The 19,382-nt window shown below is 38.9% G+C and overlaps 1 long non-coding RNA gene across 1 annotated transcript in view; it reads left to right on the top strand.

Moving 5' to 3' along the window:
• LOC141754602 (uncharacterized) overlaps positions 1 to 19,382 on the top strand; it is a 479,452-nt gene that overhangs the window by 366,267 nt on the left and 93,803 nt on the right. The window lies entirely within an intron of this gene.

Raw genomic sequence — 19,382 nt, 5'->3', positions numbered from 1 at the left:
TTTATGGTCTCAATCGCTAGTTTCAAGTCGTCTTCAATACAGCATGATGTTTATTTAGTAAATTATGGTCCCATTTAGAGTCAAATAGACCATAAAGCAGGGGATGCTTTAGGGCGGGGCTACCTTGTGATTGACAGGTCGCTACCACGGTGTTGTCCGGTCTGGGAGTTGTCTGTGTTTTAGTCTTAGAACTTTAACCCTTTCACAGTGTGTTTTCAGTTAATTAAAGTTAATTGTAACATTTTGTTCGTATAAAGATATTCAGCATTTGGTTGTACTTAGCTCCACCCTCTTGTGTCACTTCTGGTTGCAAATAGCCAAGACGGTGACGGCCAAAAACCAAGATAGCGACGGCCAAAATGCTGAACTCGAGGCTTCAAAACCGTAGACCACAAACGAATAGGTGACATCACGGTAATAACGTCCACTTCTTATGTACAGTCTATGATTCAACATAATACTGTAGCTAAAATATTATCACAAAGAACAATCATCTTCACACAGCTCACATCTTCTTTTTTCTCTGGTACAGTATGAGGCGACCACAACAATGCATGTGCAACCAAATCACTTTGATCTATTAAAAATTGTTCTGTTTTACTGATAACAAAACATTTTCATGTTTTGAATGTAAGGATTTCACAAGATTAGAGAACTGAGAAACCCAATAGGCTGTATTACCTGAGCAAATTATACATATACATTCATACAGTAACAAACTGTAGTTCTTCTCTGTTCATTTTCTGTTTAGTAAACGCTCCGTCATTCAATCTTTTTTTTTTTCTGCATTGACTTGGTTAATTATTTTTTAACAGGACCAAGAGCGTGCTTTAAAATGTGAGTGCTGTTCCAGAGCTGCCACCCGGAGATCAAAGGTCAAGGCACAGCACCATGTGCCTGAGCACATGATTGTGTCGCAGGCTAAGGGCGTAAAGAGCATAAACTTCTGTTTTATTGCACAACCGTTATCACAGATGATGGTAAAATGACATTTAGGGTGAGGAAACCAAATTTCTTTCTTTTGTTTCTGGGGGAGAGAGAAACACTTGCCTGGCTTGACTGATGGACAACACTTCAGTTTCTGACTTAAGCAATGTTATCCTTTAAATTTGTGATATTCATAACAGTTGTCTACTCTGTTCTCCTGAACACTACCACATAAAGTATTTAGTACACAGTGTGACATTTTAACTGCAAATGTAATCTTTTCTATTTGTGATGATATTTGTGAATGCAAACAAATGTTTATTCAAGCCACAGTGATCTTTCTTTGGCTAGTTTCAAACGGACTGACTTTAATTTATGATTATAATGACTTTACAGCGATCGGTTACCATTATGGCACTATAATACTATCCTGTCAATAATCCTTGGCAGTACTCCAAGAGGATACAGTGTCTGTGAATTAGGTCCAAAGTCGAAACATTCCCTTTTATTACCTTAATTGGGGGGAAATTAAGATAGACATTTATAGCTTAGCAGAAAGAGGCAGTAGTTACACTGACTTTATAGTTTAACAGCTAGTTTTGTTTTATATTAAGTGATACTTATCAGGTTTACAAGGAAAAGCATAGCCTACTGTCAGGGTAAACTGGTATGAAACTTGGAGTGTTTGATATCAAGCTTGCATGCATCAACCAAAAAGGAAAATTAAAATGTTTTCCCTAAAATTTTCACCGATTGAAAAGGCTTAAAATATGCAAAAAATGCCGTCTTTAAATATTTAATGCATCCAATGGGATGTTATTTTTTTTATTTTTATGGTAGGTTTCTGTCATTATGAAAAACAATGTGTGTTAAAATGGATGTTCTGCATACAACCTACTTAGACATAGTGCATGCAGATACATATACTGAACATATTATCTCCTTTGACTCTATCCAAGGAAGGAAGGAGGTGGTGGTATTCCATTTGTACGTTCACTGGCAGTAAATCAATACAGCCAAAGATGTAAGATAATGTCCTTATCATGCTTTTATCACATCCTTATCAAAATATGAGCTCCTCCAGCCTCGTGGGTGATCAATGAACATTCCTCCTGCTACTGAAACAAACACAAGGGCATCCTGTGTGTGCTCGATCCGTTCTTATCTAAACAAGTAATCACATGCTCATCATCCATTATTTCATCAGTGATCAAAATCAAATGCTTTCTTTAAATCTGCTTCTCCTCAGCCATTGGATAGTAAATCTTTTCCAAAGTAATAACGACCACTCTTATTTAAGAAAGGATTAAACAAAAATCCTTTATGCTCATAAAAACATGCAGGACCACTGTAGAGCACGCTACTACATAGTATACATGACTGTACTCTATGACACTGTTCTACCAAGAAGCTATCTGTGTCTTATCTAAAGCTGTATAAAGCTGGTGTCAAACATGAGATGCATGGTGAATGATCAACCACATGATATGACAGTATGGTTAACCTGGTAAACACCCAGGGAAGAAGGGTACCCAATGATATTTTATACTTAGTAAGTAGCCTATACTTATACGTACAGTATTCAGAAGTATTATATTGAAGTTTTGTATGTTATACTATAGAATTCCATACATTCTCACCATTACCAGATATTTAACACCACTGATTTGCTGCCACTTCACGTTACTTCACACACTGCACTGAAAACACCATATATACTGTATATATAGGCCCTTACCCAAATCATGCAACCAAAGCCCATACAGAACAGCTGTAAGTGCATAAATAACAACCACTGTAGTTGTAACAGCAAACTTATAATAGAGTTACCCAGTAAAATGATATGAGTCGATGTATAACATCATTATTACTAATTGCCATTGGTCAGTGTATTCTCAACGGTTCATATGATATCTTACGAAAAGTTATTCTTCAACTTAAGTGCAGGAACTACAAGGCAAAAAAAAAAAAATTTCTTTCTTTTTTTTAGAACAATTATAATACAGTTTCTCATAGGAAAATTAATTTGCATTCCTCAATAACAAAATTAACAGATTAAAAAAAAAAAAACAGTAAGGCAATATTGACCGTAAAATGAATACATAGATAATTAAAAATAAAATAATATTACATGAACATAATAAAAATAAATATACTTAAGGCAATCACAGAACACCCAAAGCCAATTACATGAATAAACAGCAGACAAAAATTCTTGGTTAGGTTTAGGTAAAGATCGTAGTTCGGGTTGAAATAACTCAGAAAGTGGTGTAACTTAAGTACGTGACAAATAAATCAACGTTGACTTCTGGTTTCACACGGGACACAAACACCAGTCTGGGTGAAAGTCCGGTGTTTTTTGACCCACCCATCCATCCCGACCTCCTCCCTACGCAGCATTTGTTGCTCTTTATTCTTGATTATTATTGATTCACAATTAAGGTGATTAAAAAACAATTGTTTTCTTGGCATATGCACAAATGACATTACTTTTTGTAGGTACAGTATGTGTATGATAACAGCCTGCATTGGTTGTAGTATAGAGAGAACAGAACCTGCACAAATATCAGTGATTTCTTCCACACAATCTATCAGACTATATTTTTATTTTTATTTTTTTAACATAAGAGAGAGAATAATAACACTTAGGAAAACATACCCTGTACAGTATTTTTCCTGGTATATGTTATTACAGATATAACTGCGAGAGCTCCAAAGTCATGTTAACCAACGTAAAAGTGTGTGTGTGCGTGCGTGCGTGCGTGCGTGCGTGTGCGCATGCGTGTGTGTGTGTGTTTGTGGCAGAAAGGGTGGTAGACAGCTTACACAGACCCAACAGCATATCACCTCGTCTGTCAATCAAGCCACAGGGGAGGTGAAGGGTAAGGAGGAGACAGGCACGCTGGCTAATCATTTTGTAATCAGGCGTCAAAACAAAACAAAAAAATGTTTATCTGATCAGCGCGGGCGGCTGCCAGAGTTGACATGGATGTTTTTTCCTCCTGTGTCATCACGTCAGGGCTAATGGACAGTGTTAAGGAGGGGAGTTAATTACTTTTGACGACGCTCCCCGCTAATTTCCCATTTATATGGAGTCCTTTTTCTCCTGTGCCAAAGGCGAGGCAGGCAAAAGGCCGCTTGGCTGCTGTTTACATCAGATCCATCACAATATCTTCGCCATATCCGTGCATATCAAAACATTATGGACGCTATTGTCTCCTTTCATAATTGTTTTTTTTTTTTTTTCAAAGCTTTCAAAGTGAGGTAGGGGAGGCAGCATTGTTCCACAACAGGGGCAACACGTTCTCACTCCCAACTCATCACATATTGCATGGATGCTTGGTCAGAACCCATTGGCATCTCTTTTTAACACAATTTGTACCAAATAGAACAAACACATTCACACACATAACGTAGAAATGTATTCCTTTCTTTGTGTTTTGGTCTTTCAGGTTTTCTGACCTGATTCAGTCTTGGCTGTTGGTTGTGTCTTGTAGGTGTAGCTCAGTGGGCAACCTCCGGGTCTGAGAAGTGAAGCCAATGCTGAAGTGCCTTAAACTTGCATTCTTTCTAATAGCCAGCAGGGGGCGACTCCTCTGGTTGCAAAAAGAAGTCTGATTGTATAGAAGTCTATGAGAAAATGACCCTACTTCTCACGTGATCTATTACCTCAGTAAACATTGTAAACATGAGTTTATGGTCTCAATCGCTAGTTTCAAGTCTTCTTCAATACAGCATGTTGTTCATTTAGTAAATTATGGTCCCATTTATAGTCAAATAGACCATAAAGCAGGGCATGCTTTAGGGCGTGACTACCATGTGATTGATAGGTCGCTGCCATGGCGTTGTCCAGTCTTAGTGATGTCCTTCTTTTAGTCTTACAACTTTAACCCATTCACAGTGTGTTTTCAGTACAGGAAAGTTAATTATAACCGTTTTTGTCGTCTAAGAATGTTTTATTCAGCGTTTTATTCAGTATACTTAGCTCCACCCACTTGTGTCACGTCTGGTTGCAAAAAAACGTGATGGCGAGGGCCAAAAACCAAGATGATCTCAAGGCTTCAAAACAGCAGTCCACAAACCAATGGGTGATGTCACGGTGACTACGTCCACTTCTTATATTCAGTCTATGGTTTTGACCAAGTTGTAGTTGAATTTGGATTATTTATTATAATTAGTCCATCCCCAGCTCTTGTGATTTTGTCTCAAATACAGATGCCAGCAGGATATAAATAAAATACCAAACCAAGATAGTTTGACAGGAGACACTAAAATCTAATATATCTTCCATTCTTTTGTCATTTATGGACATATTAATTTCCCATCTGCTGTCACTACTTTTATCAGGAAGACTTAAAGTCTCTCTCTCTATTCTCTTTCTTATGCACACCCGACACTCAGAAACACACTGGGTTACAACGTGTAAAGTATTGCTTCTCAAAAAGCAAAAGTTGATGGTTAAACATTTGTTTTGGCCACAGATTTCTTCCATTGGTGGCCAACACAGTGGCACTCGTCTTGAGTAGTGACATCAGCTGTCTCACACCTTAGAAACACTCTTTGATTGGCAGGCAGGCATTGGAGATGTTGCTACTCTGACTTCCTTTCACTGTGTGTGACACTTTGTCATCTGACACGCAGTCACAACCTCTGCCACTTCTCTTTGCTTCGGCTGTACTCATGTTGACATCACATCTTGCCACCAATTTCCATTTTATATAATCCACAACTTTTTCTTACCACTGCCCCTGACTTTTCGGTTATTATTTTAAACTTTTGAAATTCTGGCCTCCTCATTTTGTCCTCGCCCTGACCTTTGTTAACCCTCAGCAGGTAGAACGCATCGTCCATCAATGGCAGGTTGGTAATTCTATCTACTGTCTATTCATCATATTATATAATTGTAAAGCTCTTTAGATGAAGTAGGAAGAATATTTTTGGCATCATTGGGCAAAAATTCCATAATAACCTTTAAGCTTATTGTAATTCAAGTGTTCTGAGAGAAAACTAGACTTCTGCACCTCCTCATGGCTCTGTTTTCAGGCTTTAAGAATCTAGCCCGTGATGGGAGACTTTGGCCAATCACAGGTGATTACTGAGAGAGAGCGTTCTGGTTGAGTGTTCCTATTGGCTGTGCTCCGGCTGGTGGGCGGTGCTTGGGATGTCTTCAACAGATCTCAACGTGGCTGCTGGGTCAGAAACTTTCTCATTTTACAGCTAAACAGTACACTACAAGATGTTTCTGAAAACATTTGAGGCGAGAAATAGGCATTACCGTAACAGAATATAGATTCATATTTGATCAGCGCTGCCTTGTTTGACCGTTTGATCGGAGTTCGCGAGTGATTGACACGTTGTTCTCATAGACGGCAGACTCCAGCTCGGTTCAGACTGGTTGTTTTCCCCGGACACCGGAGGACACAGAGGCACATGATTTTTTCAGAATACCTGCCTCATGCTGAACTGTCATAATATAGTGACCATTTTATAAAAAATACTCTTTTTAATCATATTTGGTCAAATCAAGTACAGTACTTGAGTAAATGTTCTTCCACCACTGCTTGTATATACATTTCTGTAACTGCATTTATTATTATACTAACACCAGATGGTGTTTCAAGTAAATTCTGATGTTATCCCTTACAAATTTCCCTCAACTCTAAATCCATGCCCCTGACAGCTGGCTCTGAGACCCAGAGAACCCCTCCTTAAACCATTTTACATTATTATATGTTATCCTAATGGTAGCAGTCAGCATACTTAACACTAGTATTGGGCCTGATAAACGATGGGCCTCCTGGCTGATATATGTGGAAGGGCCAAAAGTGAAGAGGGACATTTTATTCTCGGCCATCAATCTGACCGGGATCTGTGGGCACTAGTGGAGACGGTGGTAATTCATTTTAAAAGGGGCTCAGTGGGCTACGAGGGGCCCTAAGGGGTGGTGATGGGTCCTCACCCTATGATTGAGATTCTGAGAGTGGAGCTGTTTTATGGGATTCTTAATTTAGAGAGGCAGGCACTGCCATAGACGCCTTGTCAGTAAAGAAAAGGGGCAAAGGGGCATCTGGGGCTGACCTCTAAGGGGGACATTAATTAACCACAAGTTGGAACAATTTCAGCTCACTGTGTGTGTGCATGTGTGCATATCATCTGGGAAATACAGAGTGAAAGATGCATTCAATATACTTTTTAGACAAAAGGAAATAATCTATTACTATCTTGAGGAACTGTGAGCCGCGTAGGTGTATTCAGAGTCTTAAATGATTTATAATGGTCATCTATCTTTGATTGAATGGGAAGTGGTGACATCCATGTACCTTGTAGGTCATAGATATAAATGGTGATACACAGACAAGCATGTCCCCAGCGTCTCCTCACAGTCCATACAGGGAATAATAATCAATCTTTCTGCCACAGACTCTCTGGAAAAGTAGCAGTTGTTGAAGTGAACAGCACTACGTTGATGCTCTGAACAGTGGGTCCATGAGGGGTTGATTCTTTCAGGCATGGCTCTTAGAAATCAAGAGATTGATAAGCATTTAAGCATGACACCAATCAATCAGAAAGACAAATCCTCTGTGTCACTCTGTGCTGTGTGCTATTCTATGGGAGACAGGCATTCTCCTTGCATGCAAACAACGTCCCCAATTTGTCAGAGACACAATAACAGCCCTGGCAGACCCCATTTGCATCACTGTGTGAACAACAAATGTAATTGATCACAATATTGATTATGGTATTTTGGAGAAAAGAGATGTCCCTAGAGAGCAGTTGAACAATCAGATCCTTAGATTTAACTTCTTTGACCTTTCTGAAGAAATCTAAAATTTCTTTAAGTAAGAATGACTGAACATAATGAAATATCACCTGAGGAAAGATACAGGACATAAAAACACATGACACACATGACAAACTATAATATATTGTGTCGTTATACATGTTGCATCGTTTATCTTATCATACAAGCCCTAAAACAACAAGGAAATCGGATACCAATAAACATTTTGCATTATGTAATACAATTAAACTCTACAACCATATAGTGCTGTAATCAAGAGCAAGGGTACACTGTGATCACGTACAGATCAAGACTGAAGTTAGATAGTTGGACGGAGTCAAAGATAAGAGCAATTCCAGACTGTTAAATGATTTATTCTAAAATCTGTGGTGGACGTGGTTGAAATGCAGCCACTATACCGTGTTGGTTGGACGGATTGATGGTGGGACATTAGAGTGGCAGCAGTGGGCTGGACAAAACTCGGGATGGGGCTGAAAAGGGGGAGAAGGAAGAGAAGGTGTCTTAGGTTCATCACGTTAACCCCAGTGGGCAACCTCCGGGTGAAAAAGAAGAAAAATGTGAAGCCAATGTGGAAGACCCTTAAACTTGCGTTCTTTCTAATAGCGAGCAGGGGGCGACTCCTCTGGATGCAAAAATAAGTCTATGAGAAAATGACCCTACTTCTCACTTGATTTATTACCTCAGTAAACATTGTAAACATGAGTTTATGGTGTCAATCGTTAGTTTCAAGTCTTCTTCAATACAGCATGATGTTCATTTAGTAAATGATGGTCCCATTCAGAGTCAAATAGACCATAAAGCAGGGGATGCTTTAGGGCGTGGCTACCTTGTGATTGACAGGTTGCTACCACAACTGGATGTTGCCCGCTTCATCTTACAACTTTAACCCTTTCACAGTGTGTTCTCAGTTCATGAAAGGTAATTGTAACATTGTAGTTGCCTGAAAATGTTTTATTCAGCATTTGGTTATACTTAGCTCCACCCTCTCGTGTCACTTCTGGCTGCAAAAAACCAAGATGGCGACGACCAAAATGCCAAACTCAAAGCTACAAAATGTCAGTCTACGTCACGGTGACTCAACATGTTGTCATCCCAACTTGTCACATACTGGCGCTTTGTCACACCCCTTGGTGTAATTTTTTTGTTGTAGTAAACACGTGCTTAATGTTGTGAAATAAACAAAATCACGTGCTTAGGATTAGGCAACAAAACCACTTAGTTAGGTTTAAAAAACAAACATGGTTGGGCTTAAAACTACTACGTTTGTACAGTGAAAATGTGACTTGACGTTGTGAACACGGGACACAAACGATCAGCTGATTGAAATTTCAAAAGTGAAACGTAACAGACAGGACACGAACAGCGGTCTCCTGGATAAAAGCCCTGTGTTGTTGGACCCGTCCACCTCCCCTCCTGCCCTCTCTTTCGCTCTTTAAACTACATCACCTCAGCATTTTCCCTGATCATTTACAGTTGCCGCAGGTAGGTTTACATTGTAGTCAATGAAAAGCCTGGTGTGTCGTGTACCGACGCCCAAGGGTGCCTTGTGTGGCGGTATCGAATGCTGACGGCTGTGACAAAACGTCTGTACTTCATGCCCTATTAATGAGAACGTGCTGGTGACTGTGCCCCCTTCTTACAGTCTATGGTTTATCCGGGTCGTACAATGTTGAGTTAAAATACTTTCCTTACTTGAGTAAAGTTGCAGAGTTGAAGACATCACACCTCTCATCCAAGAGGCTTCTTCAGTTCTGCCACCAGTCAGCAGAACGAATGATGCAGTCGCACCACTTGTTTGAGTCAGCCAGCAGACAGCGTAACTCTCTAATTGAAGATGTACATCACACTGCAACAGTTGCATATTATTAACACACAAAACAAGGGCCAATTGATCATTAGTGCATCAATATGTAGTTTGCATAAAATTATTTCCTTTAAATAGTCTGTGTTTGAGGTGACCCAGGGTTGGCTCATCAATAATGTAAATGAGCCATTAGGGCATTAAGAGGCTGTCTGTGGGAATGACAGACCACCAGGCGTCAGTGAGTTAATATCCAATACAGCACTCGCTGTCACACAGGCCAATGGCTAGGCTGATTATAGACACAAATTACACCTACAGTACCTAATGTCAGGCCCTTTTTTAACAGTCCAAGTAAAAAAATATGTTTGTTTTTTTATGTTTGGATAAGTATATTAATTTACAAAAGACAAACTATATCTCTAAGTGTGACATTGATTCACAGAACTTCTTTGAGATCATTTTACTAATTTTCGATTTCTTAATTTCTTGAAGTTATCTTACAGCAGACTGTTTTCTGTGCCACAGTTTCAAATAAAAAGTGATTAGAGATGATTACAAATGCGATATACTCCTGAGGAGAATTCCCAATGAAGCAGTCAGAGCTCATCTCCGACCGTGCCCTTTGCCTCAATCCATAAGTGCTCCTGGCTGCCACCTGCAACCTTGAGCCTCCCCCCCCCCGTCTCCCTCCGCTCTTCTCCATGTCTGCCAATAATAAGGAGCCAGATGAAGTGGCGGTGAGGGGAAATGTTTACCATGAAATTGGTTGTGTCATCTTTAGAATCTGTGATGCAAGCCACAGAGAGGGATATCAATGCAATCCATCACACCATTGATTGTCACAGGGTAAAGGATTCAAACTCACATCCTAAAGGTTATTTAGACAAGAAAAGTCTGTCAGTCTGGAGCAAGTTGCTGTTTTTAGACAATGGTGCAGTACAATACAGTAACCCCAACCCTAAATATACTTTAGTTTGAACTTTTAAAGGGGAATTTGTGTAAGATCTGGCCAGCAATTTAGTTTAAAACATTCAAACAATGAGCGCAGCCCTGGGAGACGGACGGACCTTCAGTTAGCAGCCGGCAGTTAGCTCAAAGGGGTCTGATCCAGGGGGACTACTCTGACTCCCTGGATGTGGGTAGGACGAGACAAAGGTGTAGGTCGTTTTCTCATTTCTACCACTTTTATATTTAATTCAATAAACAAACTATCAAAACGTACACAGACCCTGTACAGCCCCCTGTTATTGGCACAAACACAGATGGCTAACATAAACTACAGGTCGACGCCACACGTGAAAATCATAAGATAGCAGTGTTATTTTGACCAGCTGTTTGAGTTTGGTTGTTTTCTTGCCCTGCCGTTAGTTAGTAGTTATTGTTTTGGGGTTTTTTCACAACTGATGACTGTAAATTTAGATTGTATGGACCCAGTATTTGAGGTGAAATGTTGCCCCCTATTTCTTTGGCGTATGTGGTTAGATGTTACACATTGCACCTTTAAAGCTGTCACAAGACAAACACTTCAGAAGTGTTCAATCAACCTCAGTGTATAGATGTTGTAGTATAAACTTTTCTCTCTTTGTGTGCATACCTTTAAATACAGGAAAACGCTGTTTCATTGTGAATTACATGACTGTATAGTGGCACATGGCTAACTCTGTTGGTGTTGGTGGCTATGTGTTTCCTATACCCGCTACCAGTAGAGATGACTGTGGAAGCTACTTGCGTGTAGAATTGAAACTCACTCAGGGTGTTTAAATTCAGTTTGGACATTGAAATTGAATATGAATTTAAATCTTTATACAATGGAGTATATTGTGTTGGAAAAAGTTATACCATGTGTTTTTCTGTGGACAATAAAATCTGACGTGTGAGTGTATATAACACACGTCAGATTTTATTGTCCGCAGATCAGTCCACGTCAGAATGGTGGTGTAACTCAAGCCTATATTTGGGATGTTAGGATAATGATATACAGTAATAGCTAAAATAATATGATCATATATCTCCGTATGAGTGGGCCATATCATTACCTGCCATGCCACTCACTCAGTGCCCATGCTCTGCCATCATCTCTGAATGCTAGCACACGAGGGGGCTCGTTAGCCTACTATTACAGATGTGACAAGCGCACCATAATAGCCCAATTATCCCAAAATGCCAAATTTCACTCCAAAGGAAAAGGAGTGTGTAGTGATTAATGGTGAACACTTAAGGGGAAGAGTTAGACAACGCTGTTGGATAGGAGGAAATATGTATCAGGCTGCCACCACTACAGATGCTTCCTCCCTCCTGACAACTGCAATTCATTTGAGATGCTATTAACATGCATAATTATGCTAATCAAGCAGTAATTAAGTGCCAATTCATCAGAGACCATTTTTTTTTGTCTGTAATTTCATCAAGCATGGCTGTTGGGGTTTGTTTTTTCTCGCATATTTCTTTATACAATATTGCCCAAATGAGGCACTCTCATTTCACCTAACAGCCCCTTTGCTGTATGTTTTAGAAGTTTGTAAACAGGATGTGTTAGATGTGGGATGTAATATATCCCATCTCTAACATAATTCATTGCATTTATAAGAGGTTCATAAAACCACAGTAGATGGTGAATTCATGAATAAATACAATGAACACAAGTCTTCCTTGACCTGAATGACAAATAGCCATTTATCAGTGCTTTCCAAAATAACCCATATGATCAATCAAAAAAACAATTGAGTGTTTGCTGACTTCTGCTGGTGCTAAGGTCAAAGGAAAGGTTTGACATTTTAGGAAATGAGCTTATTTGCTTTCTTGCTGAGAGTTAGATGAGTGTGTACATTAAATATGAAGCTACTGCAAGCAGCCAGCAAACTTAGCTGAGCACAAAGACTGAAAACAGGAGGAAACAGCTAGCCTGGCTCTGTGTGAGTACCTCTAATGCTAACTCAATAACAAGTCAAGCTTGACTTGTATGGTATTTAATGTGATAACCAACTTGTATGTACGTGGAACATAGCGAACAGATTGCTCTGACAATGGCTTCTACCTGATATCTCGTACCAGTGCATGCGTGACACGTTCACCAGAAGATATTTAAATCAATATCCCCCTCACAAACACTAACCACACACACACACACACACACACACACACACACACACACACACACACACACACACAATTGTCTTTTTTGATATATTTATTGTTATTGTTGTTTTTATATATATATATATATATATAGTTATATATATATATATATATATATGTATGACTATATATAGTTATATATATAGTTATTCTTATAATTGTTTGTTATCACTATTATGTAGTCATATTATTTATTTATATTAATAATGTCTCTAAATGGAGGCTTCAAATTAGCCCAGTGGGTTTTTTGCCTCTTCCTGCGCTGTTTATTATTTTTTTTTATTTTTTTATGTTGTGTAGTTTTAAATTGTGCAAAATAAATAATCAAATAAACCAAACTGCACTCCTCCGGTATCAGCAGCTTCATCCAAAACATCAATAACATCAACTCACACATGAAGATTACAAGTGAACAGGAAGATGAGGATGAGCTATACTGTTCCTATAGACACCTGCGTTCATCTAAAGACTGACAGGAGAATAAAGAATGTGAGAATAGTGTGTATAAATACACGCATACACCATGTCAATGGCATGACAATTTTACTCAGCAACACTTCAGGAGTGTTTTGCATTCATCGTCTGTCCTCTTTACAGATTGTCCACATTAACCTCTACTGATTGACTTTCCCTTTGTGTCCCTTTAATGGGCCCCGAAGAATAAGAATAAACCAACCCACATAAAGAACTACAGTCTCCGTGTGCATCTTCTAAACGCTGTCTACTGATCCCAGTTGATACACAAGTCTTTTACTCTGAATAGAGCTTTGAACCATGAGAGACAACAAATAGTGCTGCACTCCAGCATTAGCATCCAGTCATCATAAGAAGTTTAATTCACAAATATGTATATTTTTTTAATCATACGCAACAAAAACCCTCCGTTATTTTCTGTGTCTCTGCCCCTGCTTTGATACGCGATGCCACCATGTCTTCTGAGGCCGTGTGGCACGTATGAAATGTTATCTGCAATGGCATTCCTCTGTCCAGTTTCAGCCCGAGAGTCAGACAGGTGTTCTCATCGGACATGAAAGCCTCTAGTGATGCATGTCAGTCTTGATCACCCATGATGATGGCCTGCGGTAAGGAAACTGCTCCCATTCCTCTGACATGGGAACTCTTTTGAGTTTCAGCACTTTTATGATAGTTTTGGCAGCCAGAACAACCATTCAGACATCGAGGTGGACAGTCACAGCTCCCTTTTTTATCAGTCGTTTATGCTTCACTTTTCCAGATACATTTCCTTGACTATGATAGATTTTGTCATTTTACTCCCTGTATACCAGTGTGTGTCTCAGACCACTTCTCTCTGCTTAAGCCAACAGTGTGTCACTTGACCCTAAATGGTTGATCTTTGTGTTAGTCACATCGTCCTCCCAGTGGTCCAAAGCTTCTGGAGTCCTGTTTGTCCTGATGTGTAATGTTTATAATAGGAATAAACTAGGGCTGTACAATTGATCAAAAATATATCAAAATTCGCAATATAACCTACTGCAATTTTCAAATTGCAGAAAGTGCAATATATGTTAAAGGCAAAATGTGTGTCACATCATATTATACAGACTTAAGAAAACATATTTGTTTTGGTATTTTTTGTTTTGTTTTGTTTGTTTTTGTTTGTCTTGTCAAATTTCAACTGTCTTGTCTTGCGTCACTAAATAAAAAAAATATATATATAATATAATAAAAAATATTTGTTTTGGTACAGATAACCACAAAAATCACACCATAATCATTTTAATGTTTTTCAATGGAAATTAGAATAATGATGTAAAAAGTATCATTCCTTCTAATATTGCATATCATATCGCATTTGCAATATCAGTCAAAATAATCACAATTAGATATTTTTGTCAAAATTGTGCAGCCCTAGAATAAACTACCACACTGACATAATTGAGAACAGTGATATTTAATAAAATATGAAAAGTCCAGCAACAGAACCAAGCAATCCTGCAAGTATTACTAGCAAGTAATGGCTGTAGACATTATGTTTTCGGGTTTTCCGTCCGTCTGATCTATCCCTGTGAACGCCCTATCTCTGGAACGCCTGGAGGGAATTTCTTCAAATTTGGCACAAACGTCCGATTGGACTCAAGAATGAACTGATTTAAATGTGGTGGTCAAAGGTCACTGTAACAACGTATCAGACATGTCTAATAGGATAAAATTATGATTATGATTATTATGAATTGCTGACATTTTGGACAGACATGGATATAAACTGCAACTCTACGTGTTGATGGAGGCATACAACTGCGAGGCGGTAATTCTAGTTATAGCTACAACAGCTGTCTGTTGTCGATTTTTACATTAGATTTAATAAGGAGATGACCAGATGCGATGTTAAACGACCAAAGTGGTGACAAAATGCTCAATCGTTATTGGGTTGGAGGACTCCTTAAATGTCTCTATAATTGTCTTATCTCATATTGACTGATGTCTCTCCACTCTTTTAATGTACTGGCCACATTTTTCAGGCCATGAAAAAGCCAGTCCACAAAACTGTGAACAGCATGACACGGAGCGAGTTGCCTTGGCTACCAATAAAAAGAACCATTGGCACCAAGGAGGCTGATCATAACCAAACTCTTCTACCTCAGTTCCCCAAATCACATCCCATGCATCATGCTTGTTTCGGACCGCCACTGTCACAATGTCTATGTGGTGAGTTCAAACCATAAGATAATTCAAGGAGATTTCTAGCCACAGACTTTTGGAGTAAATACTATAAAACAACATATAAACCAGATAAGGGAAGCACTCAGCATGGAGAGCAAACAGCCTGGTTGACGGTGGCTGGCTTTAGAGGAGGAGATGGGCTCTGAGGTTTGATGGGGCAGAAGAAGGCTCACGCAGACGGCTGGCTGCTCCTTTTGACGGCGTGTCAGGGTTGGCTCGCAAGCTGCTCTGCCGCATCTGGGTGATGCAGTCATCATTGTGGCAGGCCTGTCAGAACAAACTGGTGCGCCGGAGACAGATACAGCGTTAGTGGCTGGATGGGGAGTACGCAACACATGCACCGCCCCAACATCGAATATGTTCCCCAAACTGGCAAGCTGGTGGCAAGTTAATGACAGGAACGACCAGTGACATCATATAAAAACATGATTACGCTCCGCTAAAGACATCTGAGTGAGTCCATAGATCACACAGACAAGGGGATGACTTGAAGCACTAACACACTGGCTACTGGCATTACTTTAAACAGGAGCCTCGGTAACAGAATAAAAGCTGACCTCTATAATTTAAATGGGAAATTTCACCACAAAAGTGATACAGCATAAATAAACATTACTTTCTCACACACACACACACACACAGAGAGAAACACACAGAAAGAAGATGAGACAGACAAGGAGGAAGAAGAGAGAGGGCTCAGGCATTGCCAAGAGGGGGTTTGTGTTGCATCACCAATGCAGTGTTTTTATTTGTGATGTATTCAAATGAATTGACAGTCTCAGTGGGAGAATAATGTGTAATCATTAGCAAAGGGTTTGCAAATTATTTATGCTATATAAACCATGATAATTTATTTTTTTTATACTGTCATTAACAAGTAACTTGGAAACCAATAAATGTCACAATCGCTTTCACTTAATTAAAACAATAGGTATCATATTACAAGGTAAGATGTCAGTCACACCACAGTCTCCGGCACATAGCAATTTACTGCTAAAACGTTATGAGAGAGGGTGACACAAATAATAGCTATTAAACTGCCAGCTAGTGGAGGCTGGATCGCATTACTGAAATTAGCTAAGATGCACTAGTATAAACAATGCCATCCTCTCTGAACACACACACATTGATAAACACACACACAAACAGGATGGAGAACGCAGTTTGAAATAGATTGCATATCATGTCGCAGTTCCAATATCAGTCATTGTGGATGTTGTACAGCCATGTTTTAACTTCTTCTTTTCTCAGTCTGTGTTTTTAAGATTGATCATTTGTATTCTGACTAGGGCTGTCAACGTTGACGCAATAATAACGCATTAACGCAATATCTTTTTAACTCATTTCTTTAATGCATTAACGCAATCGATCTTTCAGAGGTTGTAGTGGGCTCAGTTTTAAAGCCAGAGTTAATAAAAGCTAGAGAAGATAAAGGGGTCCCTTGACCTCTGACCTCAAGATATGTGAATGAAAATGGGTTCTATAGGTACCCACGAGTCTCCCCTTTACAGACATGCCCACTTTTTGATAATCACATGCAGTTTGGGGCAAGCCATAGTCAAGTCAGCACACTGACACTGACAGCTGTTGTTGCCTGTTGGGCTTGAGTTTGCTATGTTTGAGCATATTTTTATGCTAAATGCAGTAGCTGTGAGGGTTTCTGGACAATATTTGTCATTGTTTTGTGTTGTTAATTGATTTCCAATAATAAATATGTACATACATTTGCATAAAGAAAGCCTATTTGCCCACTCCCATGTTGATAAGAGTATTAAATACATGACAAATCTCCCTTTAAGGTGCATTTTGAACAGATAAAAGATGAGTGATTAATTTGCCATTAATCGTGATTAATTATGGATAATCATGCAATTAATCAACATTAAATATTGTAATTGATTGACAGCCCTAATTCTGACTATTTAAGAGTCTAAATGTGCATCTAACATCTACCCTGTTTCTAATCCTGGACTGTCCATCACCCACCTGGCCAATGCACAAAGTCCAGAACTCTCATCTGGAGCCACATTAAGACTGAGCCCAGTATTTGATTAACAACATGATGCTATCGTATGTCCTTTGTACTGGCATGACGCATGTTCCAGTCTGTCCAGCTCAAAGTATAATTACAAATGTAGTAATGCATTCCAACAGGCCGCACGTTCTTTTAGTAAACTAAGAACCGAGGCAGTGTCACTGAATTGAAATAGCATTCTTACCCCTCACTGTCAAATACCTACAGTATAAAAAGAGAAAATTAAACAAGAATGTAACATGACAAACAAGCTAAACACTCAGTGGTGCACCTCACTGAGTCAACTGTGAAGGTTCAGCGCTGGTTGTATTTATGGCACATAACACATCCACAGGCAACACTGACATCTGCTGGTTTAAAAATAAGGATTTATTTTTTAAAGACCCTCAACATGTTCTTAATGTTTAAGTTGTCATTTATCATATGCATCTTCCCAATCATTAAAAACAAACATTCTTTTATTACAATTATGTCCTTTGTATTTCAGTTTACATTTTCAAAAACCCACCATCCCAGTCCTCGTTCCTGCAGCCCTCTATTCTCCATTTAACATGGATCAATTGAGTTGTTACACACTTCTCAGCAGGACTAATTTATTTATGAACCTGTCATTTGTAATCATTGATCAGGATGTTCTCCGTTAGGGAAGTAATGATATGCAGAGGTAAAAGATTCCTAATTATTGTGTTTGGTCTAATAGAGACTGTGAGCTTCTGTAAGAGGGTTCAGAGGGGAGCTGGCTGCTGCCCCGTCGGCCACACTAACACACACGCCAGCAGAATCACAGCAGATTCACCAGGACTGAAACTGGTCCTTTATTGAGACTTTGTTTCATTGCAGTACTCAGTCTGTGTAAACTGTAATATTACTACTAATACCGGTTCTGTCTCATTTAGCAAATAAAGTAACTGCATAACAATTACAACACACAGGTATTAGATGAAGTGGACATTAGTTAAAAGCATGCCAATAACAAGCCGGAGGCAAATTTAGCCCTAATCAAGGCAATCATGTCTGCTATGTTTCATCTGGCCTTTGAACTACAAGAATGCCATTTCACCACCACCCTTATGGAGGACAGAACCTGCCAAAGTCCAAAATATATGACTCAATAAATAAATAAATAAATATGTCATTAAAAGAAGTGAAACAGTTCATCTGCAGTCAGTTGGCTTGCAAACCTGTACCGATGGAGAATGCAAGACCAAAGATCTGAGGCAGCATCGGGCGGAGCAGCAGCAGGCCAAGGAACCGCTGTACGCAGCCGGGAATGAAGATTGGAGTTGATAAGCAGATAGCGTGTTTAGTCTATCTATGCACTCTGATGTCGATCAACCAATTGGTGAAAAGTTGACCCCATGATACATATTGAATGGCAGTCCCCTCATTTGCATAATGAAGCAGAAATGCATAAAGAATGAATAAAGAAAAGAATACATAAATAAATAATGGGGGGGATGCAAAGGGGAAATTATGCAAAATAAATACATAAATTAATAAATAAACATGTACATTTAATAATGAATAAATTCATTTAAAAGTGAATTCAAAATAAATGCAATACATTTTAATTTTAATAAAAATAAATACATAAATAAAATGGAAAATTAAATAGCAGAGTAGATTAAGAAAGAAGCAAATTAAAACAGAAATATCAATATATGTCCCATTTTATCAATCAGTTAATGCCTACATTTAGTTTTAATATGACTTTTGGTACATTTAATAGCATATTTATTTATCAAGTCAGTTATTTTCTTTTTTGGCAGATTCCTTCCTCCATACACGCTACCTTGCTTAAAATATCTTTCAGGGCTCTCCCTTCGCTCCAGTCAGAATAATTGGCCAGAGGTTAAAGGGTGCAATGTAATTCGGAAGTCTTTTATTTGATTTGAGTTACTCATGGAGAAAATTATTTGTTTTGAAAACCATGAATGCAATACAGCACAACAAGGCACTTACACTTATAGTTGACCAATAAAATTGTCAGAATCATT

Source organism: Sebastes fasciatus, chromosome 2 (genome assembly GCF_043250625.1).
Source record: "Sebastes fasciatus isolate fSebFas1 chromosome 2, fSebFas1.pri, whole genome shotgun sequence".
NCBI classification, from domain to species: Eukaryota; Metazoa; Chordata; class Actinopteri; order Perciformes; family Sebastidae; genus Sebastes; species Sebastes fasciatus.
The sequence above is the reverse complement of the archived record's forward strand: the minus strand, read 5'-3'. Positions and strand labels throughout refer to the sequence as shown.